The sequence below is a fragment of the Poecilia mexicana genome, unplaced genomic scaffold, assembly GCF_051168715.1.
Source record: "Poecilia mexicana isolate PSO_F unplaced genomic scaffold, ASM5116871v1 scaffold_7, whole genome shotgun sequence".
In the NCBI taxonomy this organism is placed as follows: domain Eukaryota; kingdom Metazoa; phylum Chordata; class Actinopteri; order Cyprinodontiformes; family Poeciliidae; genus Poecilia; species Poecilia mexicana.
Window position 1 is genome coordinate 9,729,507 of NW_028263376.1, and position 15,071 is coordinate 9,744,577.

The window sequence follows — 15,071 nt, forward strand, 5'->3', positions numbered from 1 at the left end:
GAATCTACAAGTAAAGGGGAAAAACTTTTTTTTTTAAACAATAAACTAAATTGTGCTAAAATCTATAATTTGTTGGAACCAAGGTCGAAAAATGAATATGGTCAATTAAATTTATAAAACATTAGGTAAGGTTCTTAATTGGTGCCTTTTAATTGCATTTATTTATTGAGATGTATATAAAAAAATATTTCTGTTATTTGTCAAGAAGATTATTTCTGTTTTTGGTCCTCCAATAAATGTCAATACTTCTGCTTCTTGGACAAATGTTTTCATTTATACTTGATTTAAGACTTGTCTCATCTGTATTTGATAGAGAAAGATAAAAATAAATGTTTGATATTTGAAATGGAAGCATATTTGGTGTAATTATTTTTAGGAAACTGAACTTGACATTATTAGTGGAGAAAGTGAACAGTATTTGGAAATGTTAGTTTACTTAAATTGCAATTTTAAGTTCATTTGCTGCCTTAAAATCTTGAGTTAACTTAACTCAAAAAGGGAATTGGTATGAATAAAGTTAGTCAGTTTAACTTTAAAATGAGAGTTGAAAGTATATATAATTGTTTGTTACTTTAACAAAAGAAAACAAGTTTTTATGAATGGATAATGTAACTTTGCAAGTTGTTTGAACTCAGAGTATGAAGTTCATACAACACGTAGTCATTCATTAGACAGTGGTATAACTTAATTATTTGAGTTCAAATAGAACATGATTGTAATTTTACTTGACAAGAGTACTCAAGTTTTTGAGAATGCATAATGTTCTATAGTTAGTCATTTCAACTTATGGTATCACATTTAAACAATAACTTATCATGAATTGGGGGACTTTTCCAGCTTGCCATCCTAAGTTGGAAAAGTACATTATTTGAAGTTGTGTTAACTTATGTTTTTAAGGCAGCAATTGAACTCAAGTTTTTAAGTTTAACCACCCTAATAATTTTTACAGTGTAATTGCTCCAAGCAGAAACGGCATAAATCCAAAGATCCATAAATAGGCAATGCAGACAGCTTCATGTATCAGGCCTCTAATCGAAGAAAAGTTGCACAGAATTGAGGTTGGAATGAGGAGTCAAAGCAGTGCGCTGATGAGTCAGTGACAACCAAGACAAACGAAAAGGACTGCTGATGGAACGACACAAAGAGTGAAGGCTTTTGTTGACATCCCTCAGCAGCCCCCCGTCACTGTCAGCCCCTGTCAGATGGGACGACTACGCCATAGGTTTCCCTGATGGGACAATGACAGAGGTGCTCTTCTGCCTGATTTGACAGGAAATATGGCGCCTCTGTAATACAGAGCATACATGCCATGAACGGGTATGTAATTGACAGGCAGGACTTTGTGGAGGACTTATGTGAATTGAAGTCTATCTGTAGAAGACAGAAAAAAAGAAATATATATAAAAAAAATGTAAGGTGTCTAGGCAGGAAGTGGGCTATTATCCTTAGCCGTCAAACAAATGTCCATCTACAATATCAATTCCTCAATGCAGATAAAAGGCCAGTAGTTTAATGGACAGAAAGGAATGTGTGCTCTAAGTGTTTGGGTTTTAAAAAGCCCAAAGTCAGAACAAAACAAATGGAATATTGTATTCCTGCTTATGGAACAAATCTGTGGAACAATCTGTCTAAAGAAACCAAAGAGAGTAGATCAATTTTTACTTTTAAGAAAATAATACAACATAAGATGTGATCAATGTATGATGAAGTATATTGACTCTGTAGAATGTTATATCATTTACAAAAATAATGTATCTACTTTTTTGGTGATTTTTATATACATTCCCTGTTTTTTGTTTGAAGAGGTATCTGTATGGACGGTCGATTGATAGCAAGTTGATTTTTGAGAGAAGAGGTAAACTAAATAAGATCCCCCTCCAACTACTACTTTTCATTCTAAATGTTTATTTATGTCATCATGTGACAAGTTCATTTTAAACTGTAAATTAATGACAAATCATTTATGTCACAATGCATCATTTCTGACTCTCCCACAGATTAATGCAGCAATGCTGTGTGGATTTTCATACCCCTTAAATATTTTGCCACATTACAACCAAACACTCCAGTATATTTAATTAGGATGTGATCTGTTGTGTTATGTGACAAAATTGTGCAAAATTGTGAAAGGGGAGTGACATAGTTTATGCTTTTTTCCCCCAAATAAAATAATCCAAGAATTGTGAATGAAGTCAGATTTTCACTATGTTCACTCTGCAGCCTGAAGTTACCTGAATCCATTACGCGCCCAGAATCCAATCTTTTCATGATGGTCTAAATAACACAGATCAGATCTTTAAAAAAGCCACCCAGGCCACTTGGATATGTGGTCCTAAATATCAGATTTTTTCCAAATATGACCTGCTTCTCTATGACCAGGTCGCATTCACCCGACCTGTAAGTCATCGATACTTAACAAAGGTCACTATTCTGCGTCCTGATATGATATGCAGGACGCATATACCGTGGCAGACAATAACAAGGATTAAGTTGTCAATGTGCTGACAACAATGAAGTCTGCCATCCATGTTTAGCTTCTCCATGAATCAAACCAAGATGCTCCTCTGGGTTCTGATTGGCTGACCAGGAGTGGCACATTTCTTCAGATATTAATAGTAACACTGGGCGGAGGTGGAGGAGCTCAATCTTTTCACACATCATCCGTCTCATCTTCTACTGTCACGACATAATAATTTTAACAAATATGTAAAAAGCATATCTTTAGTAATCTTTTATGCCCTGACTTTAAAAGTGAACATTTGTCGTTTTTTCTTTCACTTCACAATTGTTTTTTTTTTTTTGTGTGTGTGTGCGTGTGTGTGTGTGTGTGTGTGTGCGTTGGTAAATTACATACAATCCTAAATTACAGTCAAGTTTGTTGCTTTTCTAATGTGACAAAATGGAAGTTTCTAACCTATCTCGATCCGATCGCTACATATGGAAAGAATACTGTGTGTGTATTGATGCACTGTGCAGGAGGACACAGGATGCTGCTGAGAGTCAGCATCATCAGTGCTGCTGTATGTGTCACAGCACTGCAGACCTCACCTGGTAAATGCCAGAAACTCAAACACCAGCAGGTTTCCCTGTAAAAGGTCAGCCTCCTCCCGCTGAGGATCGAAGGGCATAGGTTCAGTCGGGTCCAGGACTTCTGCCACCTGCCCGCTGCAGTCAAGGATTTCAGGAAAGCCGGCGGAGAAAAGGTGTGCCAGAGAGCTCCTGGAGCTGACTGAGCAGGAGCTGGAGAAAAAAAAAATCATCAAAGCAAAATGTCAGATCTGTTGGAGCACGGCACACAAGACGTCTTCAAATGTGTTCTTGACGCTTGACAAACAACAGGAGGTAATGTGTTGATTCCCTGCTGCACAGGCCTCATTAAGGTGATTTACTTCAAATGAGACAGGAAAAATGACGAGAGCTGGGTAAAATACAACACCTGCTTATCAATTCAGACCTTTCATCGTTTTATCCCGCCTCCTTTCTAATTCGAGATGTTTATCGTTTGAGCGATAACGTCAACTTTGTCACTTCGCCCTGTTTAACCGAACTTGAGTTGCAATATCCGTCTGCACTAAACATAAATGTGATGAAACGATGATTAGACAGCATACGGATGTCAGCAATATCCATCAAACAGCAGCTCCAGGATAATAGTTATAGGGGAGGGAAAAAAGGGGGGAATGGGTGGGTGCCAAAGCTCTCCCACAGGATTTTCAAGCATAATTGCCAGTTATCTCTAATCATAGTGGCCACCTGTTTCAGCAGAACTAAGGTAACATTCATAACTTATACTTTTAACACTGACTCGGAATGCCATGGCTGTGATAAATGCAGCACACAGATGGCTGGCTAAAGTGCAGGCATAAGAAATGAGCAATAATGCCATAGCACTAACACGGTTGGAGTCCATTTGGTAAATAGCTGAGACAGTAATTAAAAATGTCCAAAGAAAGAAGCCTTGATCAAACTAATCAGGGTGACAGCAGTGACAAGGGGAGTCAATTGTGTTTTTCTCCACAGCTGCATCAATTTCATGCTTTATGTCACTTTCCCATTTCTTAAAACTTCTCTCTTAATTTAGTCACTCTGGATTAATATTCAGGCCGTCATCTTTATTTCAAAAAGGGGCTCCATCTGATATGCAGAGCAACTTGGATTAAACTTCTTTTGACTTTATTGTTCCTCCCCAAAAAGTGGGTCATTTCAGACTGGAAACAGTCAAAAAGATGTTCTGGCTCTGAGTGAAGAGGCAACGATGTTTCAGCTCGCTGAACTGAACAACATGGTGTCTGGATCCAAAATGCCGGGATTGGGAAATTGTTTCAGTGCCAGCTGCTTATTTACAGATGCTGCTCACCAATGCAAGGCTTTGTTTCTCTGTGTCTGTGCTCATTATTTGCAAAGTGTACTTTCTCTTTCAGGAAACTAACTGAACAAGCATAGAAAAACGATTGTTGTAAGTATTCACCCATGCATGTGTTGTGGGGGGGGATGGAATATGTAAGTGTAAATTTAGAAACATATTTTTAAAAAACGAATATGTTTCTGTGTGAAGCTGAAACTACAAGATTCACATGGATGAACTCCAGAAACTGCAGCAAAGATTAAAACCAGGAGGAAATAAAAGATGCATTATAACCCAAGCAGAACAAAATATTTATTAGGAGGCAAAAAAAAAAAAAAAAAAAAAAAAGCATTAGCTGTAATTAGGTGAACAATATCAAGAGACTACTTTTATTTAGTTTTGGACGAGCAGTTGGTCTTGGATTGTAGAGAACAATGTTTCACTTCCACTGAGTTTGGGAGATGACAATAAACGTGAGTCTTCACATTTGAGTACCCGCTAAAAAGGTTATTTAAGATTTAGATTTTCTGTGGTCTGATGGGTGGAGGCTCCCCACATTATTGTACAACACTAACCACATTTATTGGCGTCTGTGATAAAGATGTGGGAGGAGTTATTCAATAATCTGTTATTGCAGTAGCATTGATTTGACGGAAACTTATTAAAATAGATTTTTAATAAGTTGATGTTAAATCAATCCTATTCATTTACTTATTTGTCAATGTATTTATTTATCTATTAATCAACTGAAAGTTAAGTCGAACTGATTTCCCTCACCAATAGTCAGATGTCAGATGGGAAAACTCAGAAAATCTCTTGAGACCAAACATGAACAAACATGGATGACTGGGAAGAAGTAGATGTGTCCTTTAAAAACGGAAAACTCTCAAAACAAAAACAAGAACCAAGTAAGAGAAAATCCAGGATATGTGAAGATGACAGAACATTGTTTTTATCCTTGGTCATTTGGTATTTATCGTGCACAGATTTTTAGTGTTATTCCATGATGCTCATTTGGAATATTTTACTATTTCTTAATGAATTTTAAGCAGGTGACGACACCATCAGTCGAACTGTCCTAGAGGATTTAAGTGGCATTAAATCCCACTACAATCAGGGACACACAACGTGAACACCTCACCTCGGCACATTCGCTCCCAGAGTAATGACAGGAGCATGGATGGGGGTGAAGGGCAGTTCTTGAAGATGATCTCCTTCTTCGTCCTTGGAGGTCATTTTGCCGCCTTCCCGCTGAAGGTCCATCTCCAGGTGGGTGATGGTGCTGACAGCCGAGCAGGCCTACAAAAAGACACAAGGACCAATCTATAAATAATGCAATAAATAGGATTAATGCAGCAAAACTGCTGCAGCAAGGCAGAAAACAGGGAACCAGCTCTGTTTATCCGCACTGATAAGTCAGACTGTTCCCCATTAATTAAGTTCACTTTCACACTCATCACTCAGAATGGCATGAAGCAAATTCTACTGTCCAATTACAAGCCGATCACACAAAAGTGTAGGCAAAGACACATGAATCATAAAGAAATGACTCAGTACAGTACAATCATGAGCAAAGAGAAATAAAAACCAGGACAAGGACTGACTTTGCTAAACACAGCTGACAACTGGATCCATGGAAAGTAAAATTGGGTTATGAAGGCCTGGATTAAAAGAATGAGGCAATAAGTAAAAAGCTTGCAGTGGATTTGTCAAAACTGATTCTGGAAATTGCCTAATGCTCCGACTGCTCCAACCCTGAGCTTACAGTGGAAATATATATCTTTTACACACAGCAGCCACGTGTCACAGGAGGAGGTAAGGAGCTTACCCTGGTCTGGGTTTACTTGGTCCTTGTCAATGTTTGCTCTGATTCTAATTACTCATCTAGAATAAACAAATGGAGATGCAGCAATAAGGTTTTCCTAGTTTTCTATAAAGTTTGATTTTATCCGACTCTGATGTTCTTATTCTAAGGACACATGGTGTACTACTACTTACTTTGATGTAGTGATTTTAAATCCAATAAGTTAGAACATGAATAAATTAAAAGCTCGTCCCTATTTATGCACCAAAATCTGATTTTGAAATAACCCCCCCCCCCATTATTTTACATTCTGTTAGTTTATCTGTTTATCGATTGTTTTTTTTTAATATGCATTTAATAACTGGGAAAACATAAAATTCAGTCGATCAAGAATTATTGTTTGATTCCAATGTTAGGCTGATATCTTGGCGCCTCTCTAATTACAAAAACTTTAAATAGCTGCATTTAATTATTTTTTTGTCTTTGGAAAGAAACACATAAAACGCAACAATAAAAAAAAATGTGGTCTGACATTTTATCTCTATTAAAAAAGAAACTTGGAGGAAACCAGAGGATGTCAGAAGTGAAGGAAGCAGTTTCATCATACTCACTCACTGCGTCCTACAAGTTATAGGTCAGATTCCAGTTTCACTTGCAGCACATCACTTTGAACTACAACAGCTGAGATCCGTGTGCTTCAGATGAACGTTTCCGAAATTCTAGTTTAGTGATTCTGGATTTGTGTCAAATATTTTTCAGAAACTCAAAGACGTTTCATTAAAGCATCATAAACCAAGGTGGAGTCCAGTGCAGAAGTATTCATAGCCCTAGAACGTTCTCACATTTCTTCAAATTAACAAATCAAACTAGTATATATTTTAAAAAAATGACGTGATAGTACAAACAAAGGTTTGAATTGCTGAGTGGAAATAAACTAATACTTTGTTTTCACATTTTTGCAATAATATATTGAAGACTATATTGAAAGAAAACCATGAGAATTCCTGATTATAGTTTGCTGAAAAAATAACATAAAAAATGTGATATGGTCAAATGAGACTTAAAGTTTGCTTTTCATCTACATGTAAAACAACTAGGTATAGGTAGCATCATGCTGTGTGCATCTTTTCCTTCAACAGGAAAAGGGAAACTGGTTACCATTAGTGTGAAGGTGGGTGAAGATCAATACACTGGATACAAAAGACCAGTGGAGGTAGAAAAGACCTCTACTGGTCAGCAAGCACATCAAGCCTAAACCATACAACCAGAGCTACAATGGAAGAGTTTAGACCAAAGGACGTTCATGTTAGAATGGCCTAGTCAAAGTTCAGATGTGGATAGAGTGTCTGTGGCTAGATTTGGCAATCGATCATTACAAACAGTCACCATTTAATTAGAGTGACCTCCAAAAAAGAATAGTCAAACATTTCAGTACAGATTTAGTGCAGATGAATACATGCCACATTTTTGTTTGTTAAAACAAAACAAAAAAAAATTGAATTATTTTCCTTTCACTTTACAGAATTTGTACTGATCTATCACAAAAACATTTACCTAAAACACACCGAGGCTTTTCCAAAGCACTGTAAGTTTCAGAGCATGATTTTATAACAGCAGAGGAAGGACTATGTGATTTTTGTACACGCACTATTTTAGTGGAGACTGCATAAGAAGAATTCAAATTTGTCTCCACCATTTTCTAATTCCACTGCAAAATTTCAGCTCCACTGATCGCCTCTCGCTCAGTTTCACAGTGACATCTTAATGAGGCTTTAACATACAGCAGGTGCCCTGGCAAAAACACCCATCATAAATGAGACAGACTATTTAGATGGATTATTCCATATGAAACAGAATGTTTTTTTCTTTATATTCATGATTACAAATGCTGTAAACAGCCCATTGTATATTTTGTCCATTTCTCCTAAGCCTTTGACCTCGAACCTACTTGTTGCCAGAGACAATAGAAACACTGAAACTGTAATAAATATGAATTTAATAGGAGTCTACACAACAGCTTCTGAGGTAACATGTAGGACTGACTTAAAATGATCAAGGTTTATGTTTTTCTTGTATAATTTTGTGCATAATAAGTGGCAATATATTTTATGCTCCACTTAAGGAAGTCAAAACTGAAGTATTTTCCCTTCTGAACACTAGTTTTTAATTAAGTAAATATTATTAAATGTAATTTATGCAAGCAATGTTTTTGTATAAAGGTGTCAGAATTGTGGGTTTGTTTTGGTTTTAAATTGACTTTATATACAATTAATAGCAGCTGATAAGATATTAAAGACAGTTAATGATTTGGAAAGAAGTTCTTGCATTGTTGCCATTGTGTTGGTACAGGAAAACAACAGCTTCAGTTCTTAATATGACTTTAGTATTGAACATTTATGGATTACTATCCAAAATACATCCCATATGTGTGTGTTTGTGAAACAAATTAAGAAATAATAACTCATTAATTACATCTGTAGATGTATAGCCTGTATAGATTTTTAGCTCATCGTGAGAGGGGAGCTCACAGACAAGGAATAATGTGGTTTTTAGTGAAAACATTAATCCCTCCTTCACTGTCACAGATACACAGCTGGAAGTTGGACCACACCAACAATTATCTATAGAGAGCTAATGAAGACATTTTCTAGTCTATGTTTCCTTTCTGGCTTCTCACACACAGTTTAGCTTGCCTATCTGAAGACAGAGTTGAATATTATTTGACTTTCCATCAAACATGTCAGTAATAATATTGGCCAATACCATGTTGTTGTATATGCATAAAGCACACGAGTGTACAACATGTGATTGAACAGCCAGCATCTTAAACTCTGAGGTTAGCATGGGATGAGACAGTAGCTTTAAAAATGTTAAATGGTCCAAAGAATTGGCACCTTTGAACTCGCTGACATTAAGCTGTTGCAATGTGATAACACATAGATGAGTGATTTTCATGGGCAGGTGTGCTCAAGTTTTATGGTTACAAGGACAAATGGAGGTTTAAACAGTAAATTCTGAACTGTAATTTACTAAAAGAAACCACCTAGGGCATTATAAATGAGAACTATTTCCAGGCAGTGACGCAAGGGTCAGATATTCCTTAACTTTATTAACTGCTAGCTTTTGAGTTGCCCCTAATGTAGAAACCAAAATTCTCACTCTAAACACAAAATCAGCTTGAAATGAACAAGTAAAATTAAACAAAATGTTTTTTTGGCCAAGTATGGTGTCTCACAGGAGAAAGGCATTGGGTGTGTCGACTTCCATTCATTCATCTATTTCTTTTAATTAACATTTTATAGTAGCATGACTGGGGTATAACAGTAGCAGTCCAAGGAAATTTACAGAAAGCAAAATATTATCTTAGCAATTTATCTAATAGATACAAAACATTTCTTGCAATGAGAAATTATGTTTTTTTTTTTTTGTTTTTTTTTTCCACTTTCTATTCACTTTAGACTGTAAAGGCGGTGTTGTTGTGTGGCGGTACAACTTGAAATGGGTTTTCTAACTAGACAGCAGCTGTTTTATTATGTTTCTCCCATCTATTATGCTTGAAATCCATACAGCTTAGGCTCTGAATCATATTGCCTGAATAATCCAGGAACTGCGAATGAGTCTTGCTGAAGATAAGAGAATAATCAGGAACACAATATTGCAAAAAAGAAATACAATTGAATTTGGCTCCCAAAGACCAAGTCGTGCTGTGAGGAGGACTGCCAGAATAAATTTCTAGTCCAACTTTTATCTACCAAGATTATATCTGTTTTTTGTTGTTGTTAAAGATAGTATTTTTTTAACATTAGTCAAGACACTACAGCTGGATAGATAGCAAAATAAGTTTTGTACAAAAATGTTGTGTTAAACATATTTTACCAGCAAATTTATTCCCTTGCCTTTGTTTAGTCCCAAACTGTCTGTTTTAGCCCTGTATCTATGCACACATTTGTCCTCCTTTACAAGACAAACAACTGATCCAGTTGGATATAAGGATCAGCATCTATTTGCTTCACTCATGTCAACACTTAATGCCTTCAGCTCCATGCAGCTTTGCAGCCTTAATATGAGGAATGTTAGTGTTTCTGAAACCTCAGCAATGACTCTCAAAATATGTCAAATCAGGGAATAAATCTGAAAGATTTTCTACATTTTCCATGCGATGATGCTGGATTTCTTCGAACAGCGGTTTTCTTCTCGCTACTCTTCCATAAAGGCTAGTTTTGTGAAAGAAGCTGTTAATAATTATCCCGAAACCATGTTTTCCACTTATTCAAAGTGAATAGAGGATCTGTGAAAAGATCCAGAGCTGCCTTTTTCTGCTTAATTTAATTCTTCTATAATTAATACTCTCCTTGCCAAGCCATGTTTTTGTAGGTTTGCAGTTGGGCTACATATTAGAATAATAGATTGAACATTCACAGCTCGAGATGCTTACCTTCCTAATTTACACTGAGTCCACTAATGTCCCCCTTTATATAGAGGTCTAGTGATTATCAGAGCCATCATCCAAGTTGAAATATCCAAGTTTCAGGAATACATCAGGAAGATCCTAAGGGATGAAGAGCTTGGTGAATGTTGCAAACAATAAAAACTGGAAGAGAAGAAGCTGAAGGAACCATTGTGGGAAGAAGAACAGCTGATTAGGATGTACCACTGACAAATAGCTGAAGTTACTGATATGACCAAATCCTGCCAAAGGGGCAGAGACTGAAAGACAGCACAGAAGCACAGACCTACCATACCAGCCAAGATACCAAATGCAGGCTGTGCAAAGAAGTCCCAGAAAAATGTAAACATCTCACAGAAGGTTGTAGGTTGAAGGCTGTAAGATACTAGCAGGAAAGGAAAACATGAAACACCATAACCAAGTGGCTGGCGCCACGTACAGAAACATCTGTGTGGAATATGAACTGGAGATGCCTAGGTCAAAGTGGGAATCACCTCCCAAGGTGGTGGAGAATGACCGAGCCAAGATCCTTGGGGACTTTCAGATACAAACGGACAAAATGGCAACGGGCCAACCATGTGATCACTGGTAAGCAGCAGCGGACAGCTTTTGTGATTGATGTCGTCGTTCAAGTGATGGAAACATCAGAAAAAATGAGAAACTGGAGAAATGCCAAGGGCTCAGGAAAGAGCTAGAAAGAGCCTGGCAGGTGGAGGCAACAGTAGTGGCCGTGGTCATCGGAGCGCCAACAAATACCTGGAGAAACATCCGTCATCGCAGTCCAGAAGAGCACAATCCTCGGACCAGGTAAAATAAGGACCCAAGCCTGAGATGAAATCTCTCTGTCTCTATATAGGTGAGAGAGCAGTTGTTTTTTTTATATACACTTGTAAATTACAACATGTTTCACTCCAAAATGCACACTTTTGGGAAATAATGAATAAATTAGAAATAGTAGTGGATTTTGTGTACATGTACAAAAATGTGAAAAGTTAAAGAAGTGTATATATTTCTCTACTAATCAGTTTAGAATGTGTGTGTGTGTGTGTGCGTGTGTGTGTGCGTGTGCGTGCGTGCGTTTGCGTGTGGTTACTTCATCTTTCCTCACTTTGTGAGATTGCACCACTGTTTCCAACGTGCTCTGCATCACTTCCCAAATATGTGCATCATTGTGGGGGAACATGGTCTAATTTAGCAGAGACAAGGCAGCTTTCAAAGGCAAAATGAGTCCTAGCCAATTCTCAGCAGCAAACACCCACAACAGCGGGGAGCAGGTTACTCCTGCATCATTCCAGTAAATTATTCACCAGAGGTATTAAAATCCGCACAGTGCAGCTGACTTCCTCGGCTTTGCAACAGTATATGAGCTGAGTGCATTAACAGTATGCCCTTCATTTCATCGAGCTTGTTAGGAGTTGTAGTTTGTAACATCATTTTAAATGTGCATCATTAAGTTACCCTAGATCAATGAAAAATAAATCTATCGATGTCACAAAACTGGCTTGAATTTATAGATTAAGGTTGGACTAGATACAAGACAACAAGTAGATTTATTAAACCCTGTACTAACAAAATAGCAAGGTAGCATTTACATAAAGATAAAAAAACAGATTACATAACTAATAATATTTATCTCGAATGCTGAAAACAGGAAGAGTGAGTAAATCTTGAGATCATGAGATTTGTGGCACAACTCTGTCAAAATCTGTGAAATGACAAATGCTCTTCATACAGTCCATCTAATCTTGAGCTATTTTACAACGAATAATGGACAAAACTTTCAGTCTCTCAAAACACAAAGACACAAGAGACGTACTCTAAAATCTCACACAGCGTCCTATAAAACACATTGAATTTCCGGGTGTAATGTGACAAAATATGAAAAATGTCAAGGCGTGTGAAGACTCCAGCAAGGCTCTGTATGCTTGAACTCAATCACTCCCTCCATTGTCTTGAGGATATTCAAACCGTTTAGCATGTTTTGTGTAGAAATGTCAAACCTGTAAATGCTTGTCGTTGTTAAATGCTTGTGCGTTTCCTTTGGCATGTATGTGAAGTTTCGGTGCAAGACCATGACTGTGTGTGTGTGTGTGTGTGTGTCAGGAAACGGGGGTGGAAATCTTACGACATGTGACAGCTGGTGGGCTGATGCCAATGGGGAAGGATGGAGCAGAGAAGGAAATGACTGTTGCCACGGTAACGCCGAGCTGGAGTGGCTGATGGTCGGGTAGCGTGAAGTAGCTGCCAGCTGAGACAGTGAGAGCTGCGGAGAAACAATGCAAACGACTTGCTGTTATTATTATGATTACCAACAACAGTGGTAAGAAATACACTTTGTGCCAGAGAGACACGTGCTGCCTCAGATCACAACAGCAGCCCATTACTCTTTAACACTTAGAATCCCATCAGACCCCCTCACCCCCTGCCTACACATCTACAAGCTTGTCTTTCCCAGCACGCCCAGGTTAAAACTGTTTTTCATCTCCCTTCTGATACTGAAGACATGTGAAAAAGAGAGCAGTTTTTTCTTTTTCTTTTTTTTTTTTCCAGTCACAACTTAAAGATTATGTAAAAGTGGCATCGGGAACACACCAATTACTACTAATGGGGGATGCTTCAAGCTTGATACAAAGCGAAAGAGCACCATTGCCTCTCTACTTGGAGTCTACGTGATTCATATTTGCTACTAATGGATCTTAATTGATTGCTTAAGTAGATGCTTTTTAATTGTCCTTGTTTTATCAGCATATTTCCTCTCCTCTGCTTCCAAGTGGTCAATGGTGCTGCAAATGCAAATGAACAGCATTAAGTTTCTTATTTTGATGCTCTCTTTATGTATAAAGAGCAGGAGAGGTACTTCTAAACTAAGGCAAACAAGGACACTCCAAACTTTATTTTGCAAAGCAATTTTTTCCAACTTACTGAGTGAATTTAAATGTTGACCATTTGATGTAATGATTGAAAAAACAGTATTTAATATAAAACACAATTCTGGAAAGAAGATCCACTCACAACAGTCAACAAAGTGATCAACCAGAAGGTAGGTGTATCAATACCTAAATCGACAAAAAAGAGAAGACTGAATGAAAGTAAATACAGAAATGCAAGCAAATCTTTAACCTCAAGAACATCAGGGCTAGATTGGACTTTATTAAAGAAAAACATCTAAAAAAAAAAACAACAAACATGGCAGGACATGCTTTGGACAAATAAAACTATATGGTCAACATCTACCAAAATGAGGCACGCCAACGTCAGAGGCAGTGACGTGGGCTTGAATGTGCATTGCTGCCATTGGCCCTGGGACACTAGTTTATTGACGATGTGACTCTGGACAGAAGGAGCTGAATGAATCTTGAGGTGTTCAGAGATGTACTGTCTGCTTAAATCCAGCTAAATTAAGTCAAATTGACTGGATTTCAGGACTCAGACGGAAAATGACCCGAAACACACAGCCAAAGCAACCCAGGAGTTCATTGAAGCTAAGATGTAGAATATGCTTACAGAGCAAGTCAGTCACTTGATCTTAGTCCAAACAACTAAAAGCCACAGCAGTAAAAGCCTATAAGGGCATTAAGCAGAAGGAAATTCAACATCTAGTGACCTCCATAAGACCAAGACTTTAGGCTTTCATTTCCAGCAAAGGATTTTTAACCAAGTTCTAGAAATGATCATTTTATGTTGAATTATTTGATTTAAGTCAAATTATTTTTGAGCCCTTAAAACCAAGATGTTGCATATGAACACTTGTTTTATTTCCTCATATTTTTAGACAAGTTTTTTGGTTTAACCCACAGGAAGAAAGCATAAACTCTGCTCTTCAGCTGCATCTGTTTGAGTATTTTACATTCATTGTGATGTTGATTAAAAGCAAAATTTAAAAGTCGTCGCTGACCTAATATTTATAGACTTGACAATACATGCCACCAAAATACTATTTTAAGCTTTGGATAAGGTAACTCTTACTAAATCAAAAATGACTAAGGAAAAAAGTTAAAGATAAAGTTAATGAACAAATATTTTGCTGAATTAACTTTCAAATAACACTGTATACCTGCAATGTTTCTTAGCTAATAGGAGGCAAACTATGAATTCTGCATTTAAAACTCTTAAACCAATGCAGCACTGCATTCATTTACTGGTATATTTTAAATATGTACTGAAAAACAAAACAAAAGAACACTGGGAATCAGCAATTTTCTATCTAAATTTGCTTCTTAGCAAGTTTACAGGTCATTGTTTTATATTTTCCTAAGATGAATTATTGCACTGATCAGTCTATCTGAAAAGCTTTGCTAAACTGATATGCCATCTATGGAGAAAATAGAATAGACAACAGAAACCGTAACCTTTGTATCAAAGGAATCCACTGTTTCTAAGGCTGAATTTACCATTTAACAAGGACAGCATCCAGAGCTGACAAGATGCTGCATCACAGCAAGAACATTTACAGCTTCCCCTAGCGGCCTAGTTAA

The 15,071-nt window shown here is 37.2% G+C and overlaps 1 pseudogene; it reads right to left on the minus strand.

The window, feature by feature from the left end:
• The window catches only part of LOC148158300 (nephrocystin-4-like), a 174,159-nt pseudogene that overhangs the window by 60,070 nt on the left and 99,018 nt on the right, over window positions 1–15,071 (minus strand).